The following is a 26,244-nucleotide window of genomic DNA, read 5'->3' as shown; positions in this document are numbered from 1 at the left end:
CACGATACATTGCAATACACAACACAACATAAACCAATAAAGTACAATACAATATAATGCAGTACATGTATAATCCATTGCAATAAATTCACGCCGTGTTCTGCACGAAGGAGGGAAGCCGAAAAAGCATAAATGGCCTGAGAGGGGCTGCATAACCGGAGTGGTGACCTCCTCCTCTTACCTCACGTCCCACAAAAATATAAAAAAGGGACGAAAATATAAATTCCAAATCGTAATAAATAGCTGGCAATAGTTCAGCAGACACGACGATTTTGTATGAATGATAACAAAAACGGTGCAAGATAAATTGCAAAAAGCAGAGGTGAGAGTGGACAATCTTGTCGGACTGAAGAACAGATAGGCACACATTATGATAACTGCTTATTCAAATAGTGCAACTCAATTTTCGTGCGGCCATCTGCACACCTTACATTTGCACTCTTCTGGCAAGAACCTTAATAAACACTTATAGTCACCATTTGCGAGGCTTATCGGACGATAAGCTAGAACAAACAGCAATTTAGCCTCGTCCTCACTTTAGGTATTAAAAGTAGTTATGCTATGCTAAATGACGGTGCCATTTTTTCTGCGTCATAAATTTTGCGAAGGCGCAACGAAGAACGCCAGTTATTTCTCCTTTGAAATGCTTGTAGAAGTCAGCACCTAAGGCGTCCGGACCAGGAGATTTTCCAGAGCTAAGCTCTTCAATAACTCTTTCAATTTTTCTCACGCTGATTGGCATCTTCTGCACTTATTTCCTTTCGTCTTCTAACTTCAGCATGCGGGACAAGAACGTACTTTAAACCCCTCTTCTTAGATATGACGTCGCCCAAACAATTCCCGGTACTGCTCAACAAAATCTAACTGAATTATGTCAGTGTCATTCATTACCTGATTTTTGTACTTTACTTGTTTGATTTCATTCTGATCGCGTACTTCTTTTCATCACTCAGCAAACGCTTAGCACGAAAAAGAGATGAAGCGGGGATACGTGGCCTGACAGTAGCGGCATTACGGGTGTGCTGACCTCCTCCTCTTAGCTCACGCACCACGAGAAATATAAAAGGAGAGATGGAAAAAGCAATTTCCCAACTGTAATAAATATCCAAGAACGGTTGCGCTTTCATCTGATTTTGCATATCCGCCGGATCGCACAAAGCGAAACTACGTAAATAAGGCGAAAAAAGAAAAGAGATGTGAATGCATGGAGTGACCTGGCGTAAGAGTAAAATAAAGGTCTCACCGAGATTTGAACTCGGATCGCTGGATTCAGAGTCCAGAGTGCTAACCATTACACCATGAGACCTCAAGTTCCGACGCCGGGAATCGAACCCGGGCCTCCTGGGTGAGAGCCAGGTATCCTAGCCACTAGACCACGCCGGAGCACAGACAAGGGCAGATGAAGCAGGATACGTGGCCCGACAGGTGCTGCATGACGGGTGTAGTGACCTCGTCCTCTATCTAACGTGCAAAAAAAAAGAAGAAATAAGCAGACTAAAATAGCACGCAACGAATCGTAATAAATAGCCAAGAATGGTTGCGCTATCCTCAGCTTATGCGCCGGATCTCACGAAGCGAACTACGTAAATGAGGCGACAAAAGAACAGAAATGTGAATGCATGGAGTGACCAGGCATAGGAGTAAAATAAAGGTCTCACCGAGATTTGAGTTCGGATCGCTGGATTCAAAGTCCAGAGTGCCAACCATGACACCATGAGACCGCACCTTCCTTAGCCGCGAATTGATCCCGGGCCTGCTGGGTGAGAGCCAGGTATCCTAGCCACTAGACCACGCCGTATTATTTCTTCATTGCACTTTAATTTACAATAAACAAGAAACCTCAGCCGTATTTGAACAAGGTAACATGACAAATTTTGTTAATGTCTTCAGTGTTTATATGTGCTGGAGTCCACTCAAATGCTCGATTCATAACTTTGATATTTTCACAATGCCTTGCAATAGATTCGTTAAAGTATGATCTTACTGGACTTTTCTCAAGACCTGCGTGATGCACCGCCATCCTACTTCTCTATATACTATGTAGGCCGTACGCCATTACTAAGTCATCAGGAAATGCTCGTTTTAAATCGGGAAATAACTGATATCGCTTTAGTTAAGCGGAAAATCTTTTTTAAGAGCCCTTTGGAAGAAGTCCGAGAAGAAACCTGCGTCCCAGCAGTCCAAGAAAGCATACTCCGTGGTTTCATTCTTCTTGCATTACAGTAGACACTGGATTCCTCAAGGTACAAAAACTGCTTTTTCTTGCAACTGTTGTGATCGGACGAGCGGCGACAAAAGATCGAGACGGGAAGCAGGTGCCACTCACCCCTCTATTGTGATCCGGTGAGCTGCCCAAGCCAGAGCGGGGGAGTCGTCTGGCGATGAGCGCCCAACCTCGGCGCTGGTAAGATGCTATGGCACCTGGCGCCGGCTGGCCGGAGGTAACAGTTCGTCACGCGGCGGCAATTAGGGGTACCGCCAACAAGTGGACGAACGGACAATGGAGTGGAAGCGACCAAATTCAGGTCCGTTCAATTGTCGAGCCTCGCTAGTGAGAGCGAGCGCGCATTCTTTCCTTTCTTCCCATGGTGAGCCACGGCTAAGTGGTCTAGCTGAATGCAGCCCAGTGACACCTGGACTGATGAGTCAACCAAGATGCAATCACGCCCGGAGACAAGCGGCTGACGCCATCTACAGCGTCTAGACGGCCACCTCCTCACGCTCAAGCCAGAACCAGACAGAGGGACGTGTCAACAGTGCGAACAGTGCTTGTGCCTGTGTGAGAATGCGGGAGAGTGAGGTGACAGAGACAACCCCTCACAAACTGCCCTGCCTTTCCATCTGGGGGACATAGAGGATCAGCCCTCAAAAACGGACGACAAGTGTGTGTCGTAGATCGGTAAAACGGAGACTGCTGCTCTAGTCAGTCTCCCACGAAGAACACTACCATGTAAATTTTGTACATAATGGTTTCCCATCTCACTTCAAAGTCCGGTTTCCAGCTCCTCGTCCTTGTTCCTGCTACGACAACCAACCAGGCCTAGAACACGCAACCTGGATCACGACAACTGAGGTGGCAGCTGTGGGATGTTCTGCGTGGTGTCCTTGCTTCGGTTTGGTCAGTGTATTCCTTCTCGCCTTGAGTTTTGCCATGCTTAACGTAAGGTATTCTTCCTTGTAAGAAAGTTTGTTGTAGTAGCCTGTTCGCTTTTTGAACCTTGCTTGCACCAACGTATTGCTGAGAGACTTGTGGTCACAAATACGGTCAGTCATGGACTGGAAAAAGCTTCGGATACCGAAGCTAACTTTGATATGTGAGCAATTAGGGATTGATTGTGGGAAATCGAGAAAAAGGTAGCAGATTGTCAGCGCGATCGAAAGCAACGAGTATGAAGACCAGGATATTGTGGAATGCTGGAAGGAGATGGAACATAACAGAACGGAGGAAATTGAGGAACTTAAAGAAGGGAAGAAATGGAGGAAAGAAAAAGGAAAGAGGAAATGGAGCTAGAGACTAATCGATTGAAGATGAGGCTAGCGGAAGCACAGGCAGAAGTGGCGAAAGCGGACAGGGCCGCTGTTGCGACCCCTCAGACATCCAAGCCGCATAAAATGAAAGACTTGTTGTCAGCTTTCACAATGGGTGAGGATATCGGGCTCTTCTTTGTCAACCTCGAGCGCACATGCGAGAAAAACGAAATTGCTCGTTCCACCTGGCCCCAGCACATCTTGACAGTTTTGCCATGCGAGTCGGCCGACGTGTTTGCTCGGCTTACCAAAGAGGAGGCGGACGACCGCCTCTCAGCCGAAGCCTTCCGTCGGCGGTTTAGAAAGGCAATGAAACGGCCTTCTGAATCTTTTCCGGATTTTGCTTCCAATCTCACGGTAAACCTTATCGAATGGCTCAAGGCCGCCGAGGTCTATGATGAGCGGGAAAAGGTCACCAATGTAATCTGTTTAGAACAGTTTTACAATTGTCTGAATGAAGAGACGCGGCTGAGGGTGCGAAATAGGCCCGAAAAGAAAAACTTGGAACGCACCGCCGAACTCGCTCAGGAAGCTCAGGTCAGGCGCGACATAAGGAGAGAGGACGAGCGGGCAATCATAAAGTTTCACAAAGATTTTCTGAGGCATCCATCGCGGAACGAGAACCGAGTAACACCTACGCGGGGAGAGAAAGAGACAAAAGACGAAGAACGCGAAAATGCCGCAGCCGGGAGAAACGACCTTGACAAAGAAAGGAGGGAGAAGGACCCAGCTAAAATCTTTTGAGGCGAGGAAGCCTGCTGCTTGTTTCCGCTGTGGCGAGCCCGGGCACATCGCGAGTGGCTGTGGTAGGTTTTTCATTCACCACACTAGAAAAGGAAAACATGCGCTTGCTAGCGCGGTACACGCACGACATGACCATCAATGGGAAACATTGTCATGTTCTGCGCGACTCAGCCGCCACAATAGATGTGGCGCATCCCGCGCTCCTTTCCCCACAGGATTTCACCGCCGAATGCGGGTGGGTCAGACAGGTGGCGCAGGAAGACAGCGTTTGCTAGTTTTCCTGTATATGCTCCCTAGGGCAGCATATACAGGAACACTAGCGTTTGCCTGCCGGTTGCACGCGTCAAAATTGAGGGCCCGTTCGGAGTACTGCATACAGAGGCGGCAATGTCAGTGACCTTGCCAGAGCAGTGCCCTTATCTCTTTTCTAACCGCTCAGAGGACGAACTAAAGAAAAGGGGTTTGAGCTACAGGGATCGTTCCGTGCACGCGCTTACGCATTCTAAAGCCCGCGAAATCGCATCCCAGTTAGATCATTCGGATGAAGGTGAACAGCATGCAATCGGCGAGGGAAGTCCTGATGTAGATGACGAGGCGGTTCCTTTCGAGAGTGTGACGCCCTCTGCGCCGCCCAGTGAGTCCAGGGAGGAATTTGAAACCTCTCTGTTACCTCCCCAACTGGACGGCTTCTCTGAGCTTATGAGAGTGATAAGGCGAGCGATGACAGTCTCAAAAAATTTGAAGTGTCAGGTCAGATAAGGATCCCAGTCGGAAAAAACTACAGAAAATTTTCTGTTGTTACGACAAAATTTCTGTGCAGTTTTTGACGGCAAACCTGTTGTGACAACAGAACGTTCTGTAGTAACATCAGAAATATCTGTAGTTACAACAGGGTGCTGCAGAACTACAGACAACAGAAATATACTTCAGAAAGACTATAGAACTACAGAAAAGTACTACAGAACTAGAGAAAAATCTGACGCTTACAACAGAACTACAGAATTTTTTGTCGTATTTTTGACAAGTTTCTGTAGTTTTGTTTCGACTGGGATTGGCGAAAAGAAACATTGTTCTGAAGGAGCGAGCAGGCATAATCTACAGGCAGTACAAAGACGCCAAAGGTGTGCACTACGAGCAGCTAGTGGTCCCACAAAAATATAGGACAAGCATCCTAAAGCTGTGTCACGGAATCGGCTGGTCCGGTCATCTCGGCATCAAGAAAACAAAGGCTCTGCTGTTGAGAGAATTTTATTGGCCAGGGTGTTTTAGGGATGTTGAGAGGTTTGTACAGATGTGTGACACGTGTCAAAGGGTTGGAAAATCGCAGGATAAACAGAAGGCACCTCCGAATCTTGTGCCACTGATCAGCGAGCCGTTCCGGCGCCTTGTGGTGGATGTTGTCGGTCCACTACCTGTCCACGCTTCGGGCTATCGCTACATCCTATGTTGATGATGATGATGATCCTAACGCCAAGTGACAGTTTCCTGAGGCGATTGCCCTGAAGGAGCTGAACTTGGTAAGAATTGTAGACGGTCTGTAGCAGATGTTTTCTAGGATGGGTTTCCCCGCCGACCTGGGGCACGACATCGCTTTCACCATGAAGCACTCGCCGTTCGTGTTCTTCCAGGTTTTCCTGGTTCTTCAATACCCTTGGAATGCACCGACTGCGGATCCTTAGCAACTTTGGACGCTACCCGACGCGACCAGACCCGACAGCTGGACGAAACCGCCGTTTCTGGACGATATTGCCAAGTTCGGCCGGCAACTACAGTCGTGTACATACATCCGCCCACCCCGCTATCAGCTTTGGAAGCGCGGGATATAATCTGCAACCGGACAGCGTTTTCTTGGGGCATGACATCGCTTTCACCATGAAGCACTCACCGTTCGTGTTCTTCCAGGTCAGTTACAATGATGACTCTTTATCTGCTAAAACCTCGAATCATTTTTTTGTTCGTGGTGTCGTGCCCCAGACACTGGTTGAATGTTCTCACTGTTTGTAGGACTAGAATGTCACTCTGTATTACCAGCATTCTCTTAGCGCTTTCTGGAGACGTAGAGTCAAACCCCGGTCCGCCTAGCACCGATCAAGAAAGCGTTCTCGCAACTGTACTTGCGACAGTCCAGAGAATTGAATCTGGCCAGGATGATATCAGGAATGACCTGCGCGCCCTAAAACAGTGGAAAGCATCAGTGGACGTTGAGCTAAAACAGCTTTCTGCCAGAATTCATACAGTGGAGGTCGAAATGGCAGAACTGAAATCAAACATTTCAACGCCATCCACAGAACTGTCTACAATAGGTCCCTCAAATTTAACCGAGCAATTAAAGATCTGTGTCGTTACCTCTCGATGTGACGACACAGAAAATAGACTTCGCCGCGCTAACCTGCGTTTCTTTGGTATACCTGACGACCAGTCCGAAACATGGTCCAGCTCAGAAACAAAGGTGTTGGAACTGTGTGCGGAACACCTTGGCTGCACACTTCAGCCAACACAAATTGAAAGGGCCCATCGGCTTGGTCGATACCAACCAGAGAAAAGTAGACCGATAATCGTCAAGTTCGCGCACTACAAGGACAAACAGCATATCATAGACAAAGGCTACAAGTTTAAAGACACGCAGTATGTTGTTCGCGAAGATTTTTCTTTCCCAACGCGCCTGGCTAGGAAAAAACTGTTAGATTTCGCAAAATCGGAGGGCGGGTCGTTTAAACTTCGAGTTGATAAACTGCGCATCAACAATCATGTGTATATGTACGACGCTGCTTCCGACACTGTCAAACAATGCACCCAATAGCAAAAACGAAGAGCGGTTGCACACAAGGCAGACTATCATCCAGAGCCTTCATACGGCGTAATCCCTTCGCTTTCCATATCATTTACGAACATACGTAGCATCCTCCCAAAGCGCACCGAACTCTACTCGTATCTAGAAGATAATAAGCTTGATCATAACTTTAACAGAAACGTGGCTGCACTCGTATAACTGACGACGAAGTCTTACCTGATTCACCCGATTTTGTTATTTACCGGAATGACAGAACTAATAAAAGGGGTTGTGGCGTAATGATTGCCATAAAAAATCACATTCCTTCCTTTCGTGTCAACACTTCGTCCCCTCTAGAACTTTTATGGGTTTGCATCACGTCCTCATCTCATAAGTCCCTTCTTGGTATATGCTACCGACCACCAAATAGCTCAGAAACTTTCGTAGCAAATCTGTATGCTAACCTCTCAGATATAAGAAGCAACTTCCCAAAGGCAGACATTTATTTATTCGGTGATTTCAATTACCCGAATATCAACTGGAATACCTTAACTGCATCGGCACAGGACCCGGTTAATTTCGTTGAACTAACATTACTTTTCTTTAACTCAACTTGTTTCTAAGCCTACGCGCGGCCTTAACATTTTAGACCTTGTTTCACATCGGCTCCAGACAATGTTAGCCCAATCTCCCTCCCGGATGGTTTCAGTGATCACAAACTGCTCCATTTCACTATAAAAATGCCATCCCGCCCACGCAACCAACCTCAGAAATACATCTTCGACTATAACAGAGCGAACTACGATGCCATTAACCTCGGCTTGCAAACTTTCTGCGATTCCTTTCTGCAATTCTTTCCTAATCAATCTGTTAACGAAAACTGGCGTCAGTTCAAAGATAAACTCGCGCAGTTAATGAACACCTATATACCCCGCATATGTTTCCGTGCTAGCTCATCTAAGCCGTGGTACCACAAGAATCTTCGTACTCTGATGAACAAAAAAAAAAAAAAAACGACTTTTCAAAACAGCTCAACGGCTGAGAACACCCGAATCACGGGAAAAACATAAAAATGCCAATAAAGAATACTGCTTGGCCATACGGAAAGCTAAGCATACGTTCATGGCTCACGATTCGCTATCCCTCCTTAAGAACAACCCAAAAAAATTTTGGAAAACATTATCACCTTCCGAAACTTCTTCAGATTTTACATTGATAAATGAGGCTGGAGATTCCATTGCTCCAGATGAACGCCCTCAGACCTTCAATAACTTTTTCGCCAATATGTTCACGAAGGAAGACTATTCCAATATTCCATCGGCACCTGAATATGACTATGATTACATGAGCCCAATAGACATTACTGTTGATGGTGTTGCGACATTGATTAACAATCTAAAAGTAAGTAGTTCATGTGGTGTTGATGGGATTAATTCAAAAATTTTGAAACATACCGTGGCTCATTCCAGCGTCATACTCACTCATATATTTCGCCAATCCCTTTCAACAGGAGAGATACCATTCGAGTGGAAAATTGGAAAAGTTATTCCAATTTTCAAATCTGGTGACCGAACTAATGTTGCTAACTATCGCCCAATATCGCTGACATGTATATCTTGCAAACTTCTCGAGCACATCATTGCATCTAACACGGCACTACATTTAGAAGGCAACGGTTTCTTTTATTCACAACACCGGTTCAGAAAAGGGTTATCATGTGAGACACAACTACTCGAGTTTACTAATGAGCTACTTCACGGTATGGACGGAAATCTTCAAATCGACTGTATATTCCTCGACTATGCTAAAGCCTTCGACCACATTCCACACTGTCGTTTAATCGCGAAACTCTCATCCTTGCACCTTGATTCATTAACAATTTCTTGGATAAGAAACTTTTTATCATTTCGTAAACATTTCGGTTGATAACAATTCGTTCCCTCTTATTGATGTAACACCAGGCGTACCGCAAGGTAGTGTAATAGGCCCTTTACTGTTTCTGATTTTCATCAATGACCTACCGTTAAGCATCACCTCAACACTCAGAATGTTTGCTGACGATTGCGTCATTTATCGCAAAATCCGCTCTGCTAATGACCACATCGTCCTTCAAGAAGATCTACACCGCATTAATAACTGGTGCGCATCATGGAATATGTCCCTTAACACTGATAAATGCCAATTAATGACATTTAGCCGTAAACAGACTATTCACCGTTTCACTTACTTGCTTAATCACAGTCCAGTCACCCTTGCGTCCTCATACAAGTACCTTGGCGTGCACTTTTTACCAAATCTCTCATGGAAGACCCACATAGAAAAAATTACTGCCAAAGCTAACCGTACATTAGGTTATTTAAAACGTAACCTCAGAGATGCACCTTCTTCCACGCGGCAGTTGGCATATCAAACATTTGTTCGCCCACAAATTGAATACGCATCTTCCATTTGGTCACCCCACCAACATTACTTAATTCATTCCCTACAGCGCGTACAAAATCGTGCCGCTCGTTTCATTTCCCGCAACTATTGTCGACATTCCAGTGTAACTAACATTAAGGCGTCGTTATCCCTTCCATCCTTAGAATCTCGCAGAACAATAGCACTTATCTGTCTCTTCCATAAAATTGTTTATAGCCATCATTCCTTCACACTACGTCTCATAAAACCGGCCCGCACATCTCACCGATTCCATAATCACCTCAGTTTTAAACGCCTTTCGGGAAGAACCACTGCATTCAACTCATCAGCCCTGCCCCGTGCCATCATTTATTGGAATAGTCTTCCTGATAACATTGTTCACACTTCAGATTATGTTATTTTCAAAGCAAAAATAAGCAACATTTTGTTCTGAAGTGTGTTCTATAGTGTGCTTTTCAAATTTTGTTCTCTTTTCTTGTGTTTGCCATTGTATAATGTTAACGTTTTGAACATAACGATATTAAAATAACCATCTTCTACATGCTTCTGTTTCGCACCCCAGTTATGTAACCCCCCTCACATAATACTCCAATCGGAGCGCGTGAGGTATTTGAATAAATAAATGCGGGATTCACTTACTGCACAGCTCTGTAAGATATCCTCAGAAACAGCGCAGGGAGTGGCATTCAGTGCTCAAAAGAGTCTCCAGGGCATTATGCTACGAGCATCGCCGAGACTGGGAAGCGTGTTTGCCGGCTACCATGTTTGCGCTGCGCTCCGTACCACATAAAGCCACCGGGTTTAGTCCAGCTGAACTTGTATATGGCCGGTAGCTCAGGTCACCCCTTCGTATGCCGCGCGAATCCTGGGAGGGCCAGAGCGACGACACCACCGTTCTCGAATATGTACTTCAGCTACTAGAACGGCTTCAGTCATGCAGATAGCTTGTCGAAGCTAACATGAGAACGGCCCAGCCCAAAGCTAAACTCTACTACGACCGAGGCGCGCGACAGCGATCGTTTTCGGTAGGAGACAGGGTAATGCTGCTGGCCGCCTCCAAAGCAAACGAACTTGATGTGCAGTGGGAGGGGCCAGCAGAGGTTGTGGATAAAATTTCGGAAACCAACTATGCGGTAAAATTGCCTGGTAGACGAAAAGAGGTAAACATTTACCACTGCAACCTCATGAATCCCTATGAAGAAGATGCCGATGGCTTTGTTGAACTGAAGAACGACAAGAAAGTCCGCGTGGTGCACGGCCCAGAGGAGGAGGAAGCAGAGATGGTTGTCAATCAAAAGGACAAGAAAATCCGGGTGGTGAACGCCGTAGTACATGCGCAACCTGAAGCTGCGATGAATCGGATGCCGGTTTCGAGGGGAAAGATAGGAGAAAAATCAGTTTCTGTGCTACGAGATACAGGTAGCAGTGCCGTAATCGTTAAACGCAGTTTGATTCATGAGAATGATCTGACTGATGAGAAGTGCCCTGTGAGACTAATTGACGGCTCAATTCAGTTGGTACCTGAAGCAAAATTTGAAGTGCAGACGCAATATTATTCTCGAAAACTGACAGCCCTTTGTATGGAACACCCTATCTACGATTTGGTGCTGGGCAATATCAAGGGCGCAACATTTCCCGAGGACCCTGGTCAAAGTTCCGCGCCTGAGCGCTGCAGTGAACCTAAAAAAAGAAAAAGGGAAGGCGAGGCAAGCAACACCACGAAAAGCAGGAGGAAAAGCCCCGAGAAAAGAATGAAGAAAAGGGAAGCACCTCAGGAGGAAACTGAAAAGAAAGAGACGACACAGGAAATAAAGTCAGGAATGCCTAGGCCGTCGTTGATGCAGGTAGCCCAAGTGTTTTTCCTGCTTATTAGGGCATTACTTGGAATATTTCACCTTCAGCGGAAGGAATACCGGTGTCTAGGAAAGAACACTATTACAGTGATTCTTTTTGTTGGTATGTGCGCGTTGGCGCAGGTTCCCGTGTATCCATCGGCGCTACTGGTTGTAGGGGCATTTATCGGCACACATTGGTTGTGTGATTTGCAAGGTGACTATCAGTCATGCCTTAAGGAATTTGCAGTAGCCCGATCTGGTAACATGGAAGCACCTCAAATGCGAGGGCCTAGAGCGAAGGCAGAATCCCTGGCGGACAGAAGTGTTTCACGCACTGATCGCAAGTTGGAATTACGCTCGGAAGTTTAGGTTTGTGCGCTTCGCATTTGAAAAGCTGTGTGTTTCTGTGTTGTTGATTCCTATTTGTATCCGACAACAGTGTGTTGCTATGTTTATGAACATCATGTAGTGAGGCGTGAAAAAAATTTGTCATCAGAGTCTGAGAAACTTGTGAGGCGTCTGATGTGTGCATTGTAATTTGTGGTTGCAATTTGTGAAATTTGTGCAATGTCTGTGTGTGCCGTGGACATTTGCCCAATGTAGTTTGGTAGCACATGCGTGTGCACGGGATGTTCGTGGGCGTTGTGAATATTGTAGGACAATATTATTTAAGGGAGGGGCAGTGTCACGAAACCGGCGCACATTTTTATCAAGCCGGCGTAGCGCGAGGCCGGTGCGGCGCCGCATGAAAGCTTCCACGAAGTTTTAGAAAAGCCTCCTTCCCCGCGCGAGAGAGCTCGTAGCTTTGTACAAGTCGCCGTCACCCTTTTTCTCACCACCCGGCGATGACGGTGATTCTGGAATATGCCAGAGCTCTTTAGAATGTTCTACGGGTCGTGGCCAATGACGACGCGCGGCTCGACGGAAGGAAAAGGGAGCGCTCCAACCAGCGAAGCTAAGTGTGTGTGCGCGCTAGCCATAGCGCGCCTTAACAGACAGACGCGGCGCGCCCTATTTATTGAGGCCGCGCCGCTTGTGCAGTCAGTCGGTCAGTCGGTCGGTCGGTCAGTGGTTGCGGCGTGTTCGCAAGTGCGACAACTGGACTCCCGGGGATTACCCGCTGCTGGCAAGCCCACGGACCTGCGAGGGAGCGGCGCTCGTCTTGCATGGCGGCCACATCGTGACTCGAGGCGTCGGACTGCAATAGTGCCCGGTGAACAATTTGGTGTTTGTTTATGCGACTCTCTCGTGTTTGATCTGTGTTGTAAAGCCTCTGTGTTATTGAATACCTTTAGTTGCATGCTTAGCGTATGTTTTTCTGTGAACCTCTCGTCTGTACAATTTTACTGTTTGTATGTTCCTCTGTATCGTCTCTTGCTGCGTATAAAGTGTGTTTTGTTTGTTACTTCTGGCTCCGACCCTTACTCTGGCTCGAGCCGCTGGGCACCAAACGGCTACCCCCTTCTGTCACTACATGGTAGTTAAATTCCGGCTGAGCTTGCCGCGCAGGTCGAGGGCATTTTCTTTGCGACCGGAACAGCTACCCCCCCTCACTCTAAGGGTGTCTGGGAGTGTGCGCACCGTTGAGGGCGCATCGTTAATAATCCCTCTTATTATTAACGGGTGACAGCGGTACAGGGCACTCACGTCGAACATGTTCCTTTCCATGGCAGCAGAAACAGAGAGACCCCTGCCCGCCACCGCCACAAGGACGAGTTCTCCTCCGACGCTCATCTGGCGGGACACGTCCTCAAGCTCGACCCCCGCCTTGAGCCTGAGGGACACAAGGCATCTGGTCGAAGCCTTGTCGCGCACTTTTTTTACGCGCCAGCGCTCTACCTTCATGTCACTCACTCTTCTGAATGGCGCAAAGCCACTCGCACATCCTCGTCAGGCACACCAGGCAGCGGCCAATGAACTTTCATTGTGGTGTCTTAATTCGAAGGATCTACGACCGAGCACCGGCCTTTTTTCCCGTTGAGGTCTCCAACCGCGAGCAGCTTTTTCAGGGTTTCACCGTTGTTAATGTGAAAGCTCATACATGATTTAATCGACACGCCCTCAACGCTACAACGTCGGCGAGCAGCATCAGATGGCCAAAGAGTCACTAAAATCTTCGACGCGGTACGGTCGAGAACGGCCGTCAGCATGAAGAAAAATTGTATCAAGTACAATAATACCTGTAGGCAGGGTTGGCACGATGACTTCATGCTCGCCATCTGATGCAAAAGTCCTGATTCCGCGACGAGCCACGGTCGCTGGAACCGCTCCAGCAGAGCCCGTCATCACACGCTCGCACCGAACGGTAGCCGAAAGTGGAATTCTCCGCTAGATGTTTTAATTATCGGTATTGATCATGCAGGGCAATTTAGCATACACAAAAAGGGTAAAATCCACGTGCCAGCCGTTTTCTCGCACGGCTTGCTTCCATTAATAATTTTTCATGTTGCCGAGGTTATCTAGAACAGGCAACCATTCAGAAGGTTCTGATTTTACCGTAAAAACTTCTGTTATGTACTCGATACTGGCGATAAAGTTCTCCCGGATAGAACGTAGTACGTCTTCGCATGCTTAGAAGAGCAAGCATTGAAGCTTCAGCCGTGCGCCCTGTCAGTTCGGATAGAGAATCATGCACTTTTCTTGACAATTAACTCCCGCTTGAATAGAAGTTTCTTAATGTCTTTGGCATTTTTTCATGTCAACGCCCATATATAGTTCATGTATTATGCGCCTAGAGCAAGAACCTAGGTGGGAGGCACGCTTTGAAAAAACTGTCTCTCGAAAATCTTCGACGCGATACAGATGTGCTTTCATGTCAGAGTACAGAAAAACCGCATTATCGACGACATGCCGTATTGACAGTGGAAGAAAAAGGATGACGTAATCCTGGATCCCCCTTCATGGATCACTGCCTTGTCGTGGCGGAGGGGCTTGCGAAACTCGATGAAGTCGTGAGCTCTGCTGTGTAGGGCCACCCAAGATAGACAGGTCACGGCAGAGAGTTCTGACAAAATGTGATTCACTGGAGAAGGTAATGGCAACCCACTCCAGTATTTCCTGCCAAGAAAACCCTATGGCCAGTCACAATACCATTATCGATATGGCGCCGGAAGATGAGCCCCCCAGGTTGGAAGGCGTCCCACATGTTACTGGGGATGAACAAAGGGCGATTCCTAGTAGTTCCAGGACGAATGAAGCGGCTGGGCTAAAGCCAAAAGGACGCTCAGTTGTGGATGTGTCGGGAAGCGACCGGAAAGTCCGATGTTGCAAGGAGATATATCACATAGCAACATGGAATGTAAGATCTATGACGCAAGGTAAACTGGATATCGTCAAGCGAGAAATGGACAGATTGAACATTGATATCTTGGGTATCAGCGAGCTCAAGTGGACCGGAATGGGAGAATTTAACTCCGGCGACCATTATGTCTTTTATTGTGGGCACGCATCCAAGAGAAGGAATGGGGTCGCTCTCATAGTAAACAGAAGAATGGGCAAAGCAGTGCTAGGGTACAACCCCAAAAACGACCGAATGATTTCACTTCGGATCCAAGGTCACCCTTTCAACATAACAGTTATCCAAGTCTATGCACCGACCACTGCTGCTGAAGAAGCTGACGTTGAGAGATTTTATGCGGACCTACAATGCCTTTTAGACCGCACCCCATCATCAGACGTCGTTTTTCTCATAGGAGACTGGAATGCTAAGGTCGGGAGTGAAGAAATATCCGGAATTACAGGCAAGTTCGGTCTTGGTGAGCCAAATGAAGCTGGGCAGAGGCTAGTAGAGTTCTGTCAAGAAAACAACCTGACCATAGCGAATACTCATTTTCAACAGCACAAGAGGCGCCTGTGCACATCGATTTCACCGGACGGTCTGTACAGGAATCAGATCGATTATATTATTTGCCGGCAGAGATAGAGAAGCGCTATACAAGCAGTAAAAACAAGGCCTGGGGCCGATTGTGGCACCGATCATCAGCTTCTTGTTGCCAAAATTAAGCTTCGATTGAGGAAAACGCAGAAAACTAGAAGGCCTTTCAGGTATGATCTGGATCAGATTCCATTAGAATATTGTGTGGAAGTGAGGAATCGATTTCAAGAATTAGATCTAGAAGACAAAGAGCCCGAAGAGATGTGGACTGATGTTCGTGATATAATACAAGAAGTTGCTACTAAGGTAGTTCCAAAGCAAAAGAAATGCAAAAAAGCAAACTGGTTATCTGAAGAGGCTTTGCAAATAGCTGAGGAAAGGAGGATGGCAAAAGGTATGGGGGAAAGAGAAAGATACAAGGTTCTCAATGCGGATTTTCAGAAAATAGCAAGGAGAGATAAGAATGCCTTCCTGAGCATACAGTGTCAAGCAGTTGAGGACAACAGCCAATTAAGGAACACAAGAGCTCTGTATAAGACAATCAAATATATCAAAGGAAGCTTCTGTGCTAAGCTGGGCGTGATAAAGGACAAACGAGGCAAGGACCTCACTGAAGCCTCAGAGATAAAGAAGAGGTGGCAGGAATACACAGAAGAACTGTACAAGAAGGACCCGGATGTGCAAACCCAACATAGGACGGTTGTGATTACTGATCTCGAGCCGGGCATCCTGAAGAGTGAAGTTGAATGGGCCTTAGCCAGCCTTGCTAAGAACAAAGCTAGCGGAATTGATGGTATTCCAGCTGAGTTGCTTCAAAACCTCAACCACGACGCTGTTAACACACTGCATACATTATGTCAAAAGATTTGGACAACCCTGCAGTGGCCACAGGATTGGAGGAGGTCAGTTTACATCCCCATTCCAAAGAAAGGCAGTGCCAAAGATTGTTCCAACTACCGCACGATCGCGCTTATTTCGCATGCTAGCAAGGTGACGTTAAAAATCCTGCAAGGTAGGCTGCAGCAGTATGTGGATCGGGAGCTTCCGGACGTGCAAGCTGGGTTTCGCAAGGGCAGAGGAACTAGAGACCAAATTGCCAACCTTCGCTGGATCATGGAAAAAGCAAGAGAGTTCCAGAAACCCATTTACTTCTGCTTTATTGATTATGCGAAAGCGTTTGACTGCGTAGATCACAGCAGATTGTGGCAAGCTCTCCAAGAGATGGGAGTTCCAATTCACCTCATCTGTCTCCTCAGGAACCTTTATGAAGGGCAAGAGGCCACAGTCAGAACTGGGCATGGTCTCACTGATTGGTTTCCGATTGAGAAAGGAGTGAGGCAAGGCTGCATACTGTCGCCCTGCCTATTTAACCTATATGCAGAGTGCATCATGAGGAAGGCCGGTCTGGACGAGTCTTCAGCTGGAGTGAAGATTGCTGGAAAACGTATCAACAACCTTAGATATGCGGATGATACCACTTTAATGGCAGAAAGTGGAGTGGAACTCAAGAGACTTCTGATGCGCGTACAAGAAGAGAGTGAGAAGTTTGGGCTTAAACTGAACATTAAAAAGACGAAGATCATGGCGTCTTGCCCTATCAAGTCCTGGAGCATCAATGGACAAGAAGTGGAAGCTGTGACAGATTTTCTGTTCTTGGGCGCCAAGATTACCTCGGAAGGAGACTGCAGCCATAAAATTAGGAGACGCCTGCTTCTGGGAAAGAGAGCAATGGTTAGCCTTGACCGCCTAGTAAAGAGCAGAGACATTAGTCTGCCAACCAAGATCCGTATAACCCGTGGTATGGTCTTTCCAATTGTGATATATGGATGCGAGAGTTGGACTGTGAAAAAGGCTGACCGCCGAAGAATTGACGCGTTTGAATAGTGGTCCTGGCGAAGACTCTTAAGAGTTCCTTGGACTGCCAGAAGATCAAATCAGTCGATATTGTCGACCATAAACCCTGACTGCTCATTGGAGGGTCAAATTCTAAAGTTAAAGCTCAGCTACTTTGGTCATCTGATGAGAAGAGAGGAGTCGCTGGAGAAAGATTTGATGTTGGGAAAGGTTGAGGGTCGCCGGAGAAGGGGTAGGCAGCGAACGCGATAGTTAGATGGCATTCTCGAGGCATTGCAGATGAAGCTATGTGATGTTACGAAGATAGTGAGAGACCGGAAAGCGTGGCGTGACATGGTCCATAGGGTCACGAAGAGTCGGACACGACTGAACGCCTGAACTGAACTGAATCCTGGATCACTTCATTCCTGGTACCTTGGTTAACTATGGCCGTGAAATTGCTCCAACGAAGCTCATCATACACACATCCGCCGTGCTGAAAAACCGCAACTGGAATCTATCCTAGCCACTACACCATGCCAGAGTACGGCGAAGGGAAAGAGAAGATGTCTGCTTTCCCCACCCTTTAAAGGGCTCAACATTATTTACACGTAGCAATCTTTCATCTACTCTTCCGTGGTCAGGAAAAAAAAAAAAGCAGACTGACTTTTTAGGGTTTGTAGTCCACCGTATATTGCCTAAGTATTGAGGGATGTTTTCCCAATCTGCTTGCCAGAAACTTTTGGAGCTTTTTCTGTAACTTCGCGTGCAATAGCCTCGTTAGCACAAAACACTGCTATGTGGTCTACGAAGACAAAGGCTTTGAATTCAGAGCTAAATAAAGTGTACCCTGGAATACTTGGTCGCGTAAGAAGTCTGAAAAGAAAGGCTCCAGACAAAGGGCGAAGAGGAGAGGCGACAGTGAGCAGCTCTGCCCAACAGGCGACATCTCTGCAGTATGCAAGGTATATATCCGACCAGGCAGTATGATTTCCCTTCTGCTTTCACATCTGGATTGATGATGATGACATGGATGGATGTTAAAGCGGAAGATACACCAAATTACAAGGTTCTGCAAAGCTTGTCACGCGCTTCCTTTGTGTTTGAATACCTTCACAGTCAAGTATATTAGACTCAAGGGAGACGTAGAAAATATTATATCCATTTTTTAACTTTGCGGAATTGCTTGCTCTTGCATTCTGGACCCATCGCTAGCGCATTTACTGTGACGTAGGTTCAGTGAAAAAACCATAATCTGGTATTTGTGACGTCATTGCACAGTTTTCTGACGTAAGAGACGATGCTGCACTGGTCGGCTTCTTTCGGCTCATTTATTGTGCCCGTACGTATACACGTATACCAGCGTGACAGCATTCTAACAGTTCTAACACGTGAACAGCACGACGACTGAATGTGGTCAAAATTATACTTCATGGCAATATTTATTCACTAAAATTTACGAAGGCTGCCGCTGACGGCGCGGTGATGGTCGGCGGACGGTGTTGTCGGTCGCCGTATAGCCGAGACCGGAGTGGCTGGGCGGCGCAGCAGTGAAGCAGTGTAGCACTCCTTGGCCTTGTACTAGAAAAGAGAAATGTTATCAGGACTGCCTGCTATACTCGTGTAACAGTAGCATGCCTGCATACGTGCGGAGCATTCGGCAACGATGCCTCCTGCAGGTGCGCCAGGTGACGAACAGCGCTGCTCTCTGCCTGCCATAATAGCTACTCGTCGCTAGTCCTATAGTGGGTTTCACCGGACGGCACTTCAGAACGGGTCAACGGCTCAACGCTGTAGTAAAGGCTCTTCTGCCGTCACCACTTTACCTTAGGAAGTCAATCTCAAAATAAAATAAGCTTGATAAGACGTGTGTATGGCGGCTGTCCTGAATCGGTCTAATTTGCTCTCCGCAGGTAGCGCCGACGACTGTTCCGGGCCGCTTGCAGCATTGCTTGGCGCACGTATACTGGCTCTTCGTGGTGACTGTACGCGCGTTCTGCAATGTAAGCAATTGTCGATTTCAGTTCATTGCTGCCAAAACTATACTCGATGGCCATTTTCATTCGCTAAAATTTGTTATTTACTTAAAACAATCACCATATTCGCACCCACGAAAGCTATAAACTCGTGAGCATTCCATTAGTCAAAGTTTCTTCCGCTCTTTAATTTTTCCCAGCTGCTCGTATATAAAGCGTAGGAATTTGGGCGAAATCGTAGCGAAGCGAGCGGCTCCGGACATCCGCATGGCTACGAGCAAAAAGTTGTGGGGGAGCGCGTTGGCGACAGCTGTTCGCAGGTAACGACGACATGTTTCTGAATAGTTAGTGTTGGCGCGGCTTGACAGGATCGCCGAAACGACGTGAAACATCTTGTTTACGGATGCAGTTAAGCAAATGTTTCCGCAGTGCGACTCTTCCATGAGAGCATATGGCGGAGTTGCACTGCGAACACAGCAGACGATGCGCCTACTCGTTGACGTCACCAGGTTTTGGTCAGATATTTTAATGTTATGTTTTGTGTTTTTTAACGTCAAGTAAAACCTTGGTAACTACGAACCGAAACCAAAACCGCTGCATGCTAATAATATGGCAATAATTACTGCAATGCTATTTCGTGCTTACAACACCGTGCTCTGTGCTTGCAGAATCGCTACGAACTGTTTACAACACAAAAGTACAGCACACGAATTTGGTGTCCCTATCCATTTAATTAAGAGCGTTTCCTTCGAAGTCAAGGGGGGGGGGGGGGGGGGGGGGGGCGTGATAGTCATCTCTATGCTCAACCTTTCTTTTTAATACAGATTACATTTGACGACTCTTCATCTTTAATGACATTAATTTTACACCCGAGTTATTTGTAAAAATCCTGGTTTAATTTAGAATTAGCTTCCCAGCGTTCCCTGCCTGCTAATTAGTCACCTATCTTTCAAAAGTCTCTTGTTAACCTCTGACGCCGATTCTTTCACGTTTCGTTTGTTAATTTTAAACTCCAGAACCTCAGTTAGTGTGACTGTGTTCATAATCGACATCTGGATGGATATACTGGCACACTCCAATATAAGACAATCAATTGTTTCTCGACATCCACTGCACACATCAGCAGGAAGGAAACTCCATCTCATGAGCATAGCGGGGTCAACGCTAAGCGTTCACGAAATCGGAGCCCACATGCGGATCTCTTTCGCATCAACAGCACTGGTCACCAGTGAATTTTTGTGTGTAGGGTATCCAAGAAGACGCTCGACAAGCGAACGCTGAAATGGAGACAAACAAGGGGCAGATGATGGTGGAACGAGTGGGTTCCATAGGTCGGCCTTCTGTCGTTACTCGAATAAATAGATTGTAGAAATTTCAAGCAAGTGATAAGAATAAAAAACGCGAACGTTTTCACGCCAACTGGGCCTGTATTTGTTTTATCTCCGACCGGCTCTAAGCATGCATTCTGTGCTTTGCGGCAACACGGAACCACAGAAATTAATTTCCAACAACAGGCCTGAAGGCATCGCGCGCTCTTCTCTAATGTGATTGAATGAATAAATATTTTTCCTGTGAACTACGGTGAAGAGGTAAAACCAATGTAGACAGTCGAACAATGGTTCTCAATACGATAAAAAAAGCATTGCTGCAGGTAGACTTTAAATTAATTTCAGGAATAGTTCTCCGCAAGGCGAGCGAAAGCGCCCCCAGCGCAAGAAGAACAGCAATCAGGAAGCAATGCTACAACACTGTTTTGTCTTCCGGTCGATGTTAGTGTTGTTAGATCACAACGGCTGCTTCTACGTTTACAACGCAAGCGGAATGGCAACCAGAAAGCATTGCCCAAAACTGTAACACTGCTCTTTGGCTCTTCAACTCATAATGCATTCCGCCATCTTGAACACAAAGCAAAATGAGCAAGCATTGAGGCAAAGTATCAGTTGTCTAACCTATGTATCAAATGGACTCACCTGATAGGGTCCGACGAAGACGTCTTCGTGTCGAAATTTTGGCTAGCGAACTCTTCCTCTAGGCTCTCGCTCATTTTGATATGTGTTCTACAGGTGTCCTTTCTGCGGGCCCTTCTTTCTACCGTTGAGCCTTTTTGCCGTTCATCCTAAGGGCTAAATTCACACCCCGGTTGTACAAAATTCACGCGAATTCCATTGCCAGCATTAAGTATATGACGGTCTGAAGCCTCGTTGTGCGCGCTAATGGTTTCTTTTGTTAACTTGTCTGAAATAACTTTATTGTCCAACTGGCAAAGATGAGATTACCCATTAGCTGAAACAAAGGCTCCGAGCTCCTGGGTCAGGCGGTGTCTTCAGCGGATTCGATGAGAGCAAGTGGAATAGATGGGTCCCAGCTCAGCATCAGAGCCTTCCACCAGGCCTCTATTTTTTATTCTTCCCAATGTGTTTCCTGTACGCTTGTACGTGTCCAGATCATACGAACCATATCTGCTGTGTTTTGAAACTTTTGCGTCATTTTTTATTGCCCTAGATACCACCTGCTCAAGAGCAAGGATATGGGGCACGTTCTTGTTTCTAGCAGTGTCCAACTACTCTCTTGCCTCCTTTTCTAGTGATCTGTTGCCCGGCGAGTACACTAAAACAATATTTTTTCCCAAAGAGCAACTATTAAAACATGATTTTAGCTCCAGAGCAAGCGGTAATTATTCGAATGACGTGCAAAGGACGCCATACTGGAAGCGAATGCAATTTAAGTATGGTGGAATAACTTGTCTGCGTAAAAGCTGCTTCAGCAGATATCATTGGAATGCAGAGTGTTTTGCCGCCGATGCGCCACACGCATGGACCAATGCGACCTTACTCCATCCTAAGACGCTCCGCTTCGGTGTAATTTGATCTGGAAATATAGTAATTTTCACTTTACTTTTAATGCAGTTTACACACGGATACAGAAATGCACATGGGTTTTGTTCAGAATAGCAGCACGATACGCCATACTGACAGCCATATTCAGAATCGCAGCGACCGTCTCGCGTGGTCTGACAGGATCGCTTGGAGCTTTCAGACAGGTCCAAGACATTTCACTCAGGCCTTCTTGCTTTGTTCACTACTTGCGCCCAATCCCTAAGTGACAGAACATGTCTAGGCATGTTGCTGGAAGGAAAAAGGAAATTAGGGAGGAAAGAGGGGGGTAGGGGGTAGATTAGAAAGTGCTAGTTGGCGGCGCAATCTCAAGCTCTCCCAAGTTTCATTATTCCATAGAAGAGCGTCGCGTTACGAGCACCCGTTTTCCGAAGGATTCACGTCTCCTCTATAGGCTGACGATTTGTCTCCAGCCGGCGCTCCGCCCAAAACAGACAACGAGCAGCTCAGCGACTGAGGAACCGGGCCGCCAAAGCAGAGAGAGAGATAAATAAAGACAACGGGAAAGCGCAGGTCTCATATGCCTGAAAAGTGAGTAGCCCTGGCGGAACAACCTTGGAGGAATCGTCAATCGTGCGACAAGTGCCTTCCCAGGCTGGGGCCGCAGGCAGGCCGGGATCGTTAACCGAAGCCGCTGGTATATATTGCTCTCTGCTGGTGTGCTCAGCACTCAGCCGCAGAGGCAAGCAAAACAGCCCCGATCGAAGAGAGCCGTTCCGCATTGCACCGTCGGCTGGCCCGCTGGGCCTCGCTACTCGAACAAGGCCAAACCGAGCCCCGGTGAGACGCCCCCCCCCCCCCCCCCCCCCCCCCCCGTTTTTGCTTGCCCAGCCGTCGGCCTGTAATGTATGTGTTCTGCGTGGAAAACAGCCTTGATTAGCGCTCTCTCTCGTGCGTCGAAGGGCGACGCTTTTATCAGGAGAGGCCCCCGCTTCATTTCTTCCATTTTCTCTTCCTCGTTTGCTCGTCGAAAGAGCAGTACTTAGGACCTCGGACCCAGTAATGTTTCGATAAATATCAAACTTATCGCTTCTTTGCCCGAATTAGTTTCCTAAGTACAGAGACTGAAATCTGTGCAGTCTGTCTAGCTTGGCGGCGGGCCGCCAAACAACTCAATTTATGCAGCTTGCAGCACTGACGGTTTTCGTTACAGTGCGTTCATACACCAAATACGTTTATTTATTTATTTACACAAATACCTCACAGGTTCCAAAAAGGAACATTGTGTGAGGAGGAGGGGTTACAATATATTGAAAGAAACAATGACACCATAGTTTAAAATACAAAAGTAAACAGTAACACAGGACTGGAACTGCAAATAATTATTGAAGCATGCATAGAAAGTATTAAACAGCATATTAGAACAAATAATTAAAAAAATCAGAAAACAGCTGTTGGGTGACACAAGCTGTAAATTACCGTCATGAGGTGCTCTTGGGATGATATTTTGTATTGCACTCCAATTATCTAATAATAAAATTAAATTTTAGAGAATTTCAATATTAATTTTAGGGCCAAGTACACTTGGTTATGTTGTAGAAGGGTTAAAAAACAATCAATACATTTTTTCTACCGACGTATTTCCTGCGCAGTCCTTTCTTCCGGCAATGAAACGAAGACAACAAAAAATTAAAGAGCACTGCAGAATTTGGATTGGAGTAATGCGAAAGCACGGATGCTGCTGTTGGTTGCTTCTGGTTGCTTCTAGTTGCTTAATTCACTTCTTGCTTACCCATTTTATTCTTTGGTACTTTTAAATTCACCCCGCAGGGGTGGTGGTGCAGTGGTAAGACTCCAGACTACTGTGCCAGAGTTCCCGAGTTCTGCCCTGGTCGGGGCTCGAACCCGACCACGGCGGCTGCATTTCGATGGAGGCGAAATGAAGAGACGTCCGTGCGCTGTGCGATGTCAGCGCCGGTTAAAGATCCCCAGGACCAAGTGGTCGAAGTTACTCCGTAGCCCTCCACTATGGTTCCCCTTTCGCTCCTTCCACTTACACTCAAACTTTCCTTCCTTCCCTTACGGCGCGGCTCAGGTGTCCACAGAGCAAGTGTGACAGATACTGTGCCTTTCCCTTCAAGTGAACCAATTATTATTAGTACTTTCAAATTGCGCGCCGATCCCTTCCTATGCCTTTTTTCGACTACTTCCGGTTTTGTGACATCACATCCTTTACATCACATTAATTCACTTGTTTATTTAATTTAGTCTTGTACTTTCAAATTGTGCACCAATCCTTTCCTATGCGCTTTTTTGGCTCAAATACAGGTTGCGTGACGTCACATCCTTGACGTCACCCTAATTGACTGGTTTAATTAACTATATTAATATTTGATACATTGAAATGTGGCGCCAGGCCATTCGCTAGTGAGACCATTTTCGCTTTTACTTTTTTCATTTTTTTGCCTCTAATTAATTACCTAAAGACCTTTTGGCCTAATTATTTTTCGCACGCAACATTACATCACTCTCTATCGATTGATACCACTCAATAACCTCTACGACTTCTAAATTACAACTGCTGCGGACACGATTTTACAAATTGCCCGCTAATCCCTTCCTATGCTCATTTTCGGCTCTACTTCCGGTTACGCGACATCACATTACCTACGTCACGTTAATTCACTGTTTATTATTGCGAAAGCAATACTACTCGCACGTTCAAGCCTTCGCGTGGGGCCCGGCTGCAGTCACGTCTTACACACGTGACCTTGTGACGTCACACCCCGCGTGATGGCAGGAGCTGCCAACTTAGGTCTCGTTTCACATGGGACGGTTATGTCAGAATCAGCCTGCTAGGACCCTGACATCCACATTACCCCTATAGGCCACTAAGGCACGTTCATATGGGTTGGTTAAAGCTGGGCTTTATATGTGGGCTGAGGAAGACGACAAAGAGAAGAAGAACGCTTGGTCACCCTGAGCTAATGCTTTCGCTCAATATTTGGTTCGCGGCAGCGTTGAACCCTTGTAATTTTTCATTTTACTGTTTGGTACTTTCAAATTGCGCGCCAATCCCTTCCTATGCCCTTTTCGGTTCTACTTCCGGTTGCATGACGTCACATCCTTGATGTCACCCTAATTGACTAACTTAATTAACTACTTTAGTCTTTGGTACTTTGAGATTGCGCGTCAGTCCCTTCCTATGCCATTTTTGGCTCGACTTCAGGTTGCGTGGTCACATTCTTGATGCCGCCTTGACTGACTTAATTAATTATTTTAGCGTTTCATACATTCAAATGTGGTGCCAAGCCATTGGCTAAGAGACCTATTTCGCCTTCACTTTATCATTTTTTGCCTTTAATTAATTACCTAATTAACTTATTGGCAAAATCATTTTTTTGTACACAACATGACGTCACCTTCTATCGATTGACACCACTCATTGACCTCTACCACTTCTCAATTACTCACAACTGCTGCGGACATCATTTACCCTTTTTTGCTGTAATTAATTACCTAATTACCTTATTGACCTAATTATTTTTTCTGGAGCAACATTACGTCGCCCTCTATCGATTGACACCACTCATTAACCTCTACTGCTTCTCAATTACTCGCATCTGCTGCGGACGCGATTTTTCGGACGCGGTCTGCGGACACGGTCTGCTGAGACATCTGTGAACACAGCGAAGTAATGCTTCGCATTAATATATAATAGAAACCACCACGAGACTGAGCTAATACGCTAGCATATTTTATAGCTTCCAATCGTGTTTTGACAGAACGAAATGTGCCTGACCTTGCCAAAATGAGATTCTGCCGCTCAGTTCGGCGAGCTGCTGCTTTTTCAAAAGCTCGTGGGAGATTAATGTGAGGGGTATGCGCTAGCAGGTGAGCTTCACTCGTGGTGCCCTCTTCGAGATCGCGCCAAGTAGTGGGCGCCAGGGAGCTGTGGCACTCTCTGTGAACAGCTCCGCTAACTAGTTCCACAAATCGTGGGGCTAGCAGTTTAATGCGTGGGGATTAAGACCCCTCTTACGTTTTACCATCTTTAAAATAATTTATTTCTCAACTTGTTGAAATGAGTTTTCTTGTTTATCAAGCGTTTCATCAAGTGCTACCAACCGAACACGCATTCAAACTTTAAACTGATGTGAGCAAGTGGTGACGTGCTCTTAGTTCGGACTTTGCGCGTAATGGTTGGCCTGCTCTAACAATACACCTGACGGCTCGAACGCTGTGCCAACTGTTTACGGGCGTGAGGCACAGTTCTGTCAGATCTAGACTCGAGGATCAAAAGGCCCTCGCAGCATGAGCATGGACACTAGCGGTAGCTGCTGGAGGCCCGAACTATGGACATCACCCTCCTTATTCTCCAAATCAAGGTTTTTTCTCCGCACTCGCTGTCGAGCAGTGATGAAAGCTG

The 26,244-nt window shown here is 46.5% G+C and overlaps 2 non-coding genes across 2 annotated transcripts; both read right to left on the bottom strand.

Annotated features, from left to right (window-relative positions):
• Positions 1-1,234: 1,234 nt before the first annotated feature.
• TRNAQ-CUG (transfer RNA glutamine (anticodon CUG)) lies at positions 1,235-1,306 on the bottom strand. The gene has a single exon. It is a non-coding gene; the product is annotated as a tRNA-Gln (tRNA).
• A 5-nt stretch (positions 1,307-1,311) lies between these two features.
• TRNAE-CUC (transfer RNA glutamic acid (anticodon CUC)) lies at positions 1,312-1,383 on the bottom strand. Its single transcript has one exon. It is a non-coding gene; the product is annotated as a tRNA-Glu (tRNA).
• Between the last annotated feature and the right edge of the window lie 24,861 nt (positions 1,384-26,244).

This window comes from Amblyomma maculatum, chromosome 1, assembly GCF_055883805.1.
Source record: "Amblyomma maculatum isolate TAMU_Amacu chromosome 1, ASM5588380v1, whole genome shotgun sequence".
Lineage (NCBI taxonomy): Eukaryota > Metazoa > Arthropoda > Arachnida > Ixodida > Ixodidae > Amblyomma > Amblyomma maculatum.
Note: the sequence above shows the minus strand (reverse complement) of the source record. Positions and strands in the feature narration are given on the sequence as shown.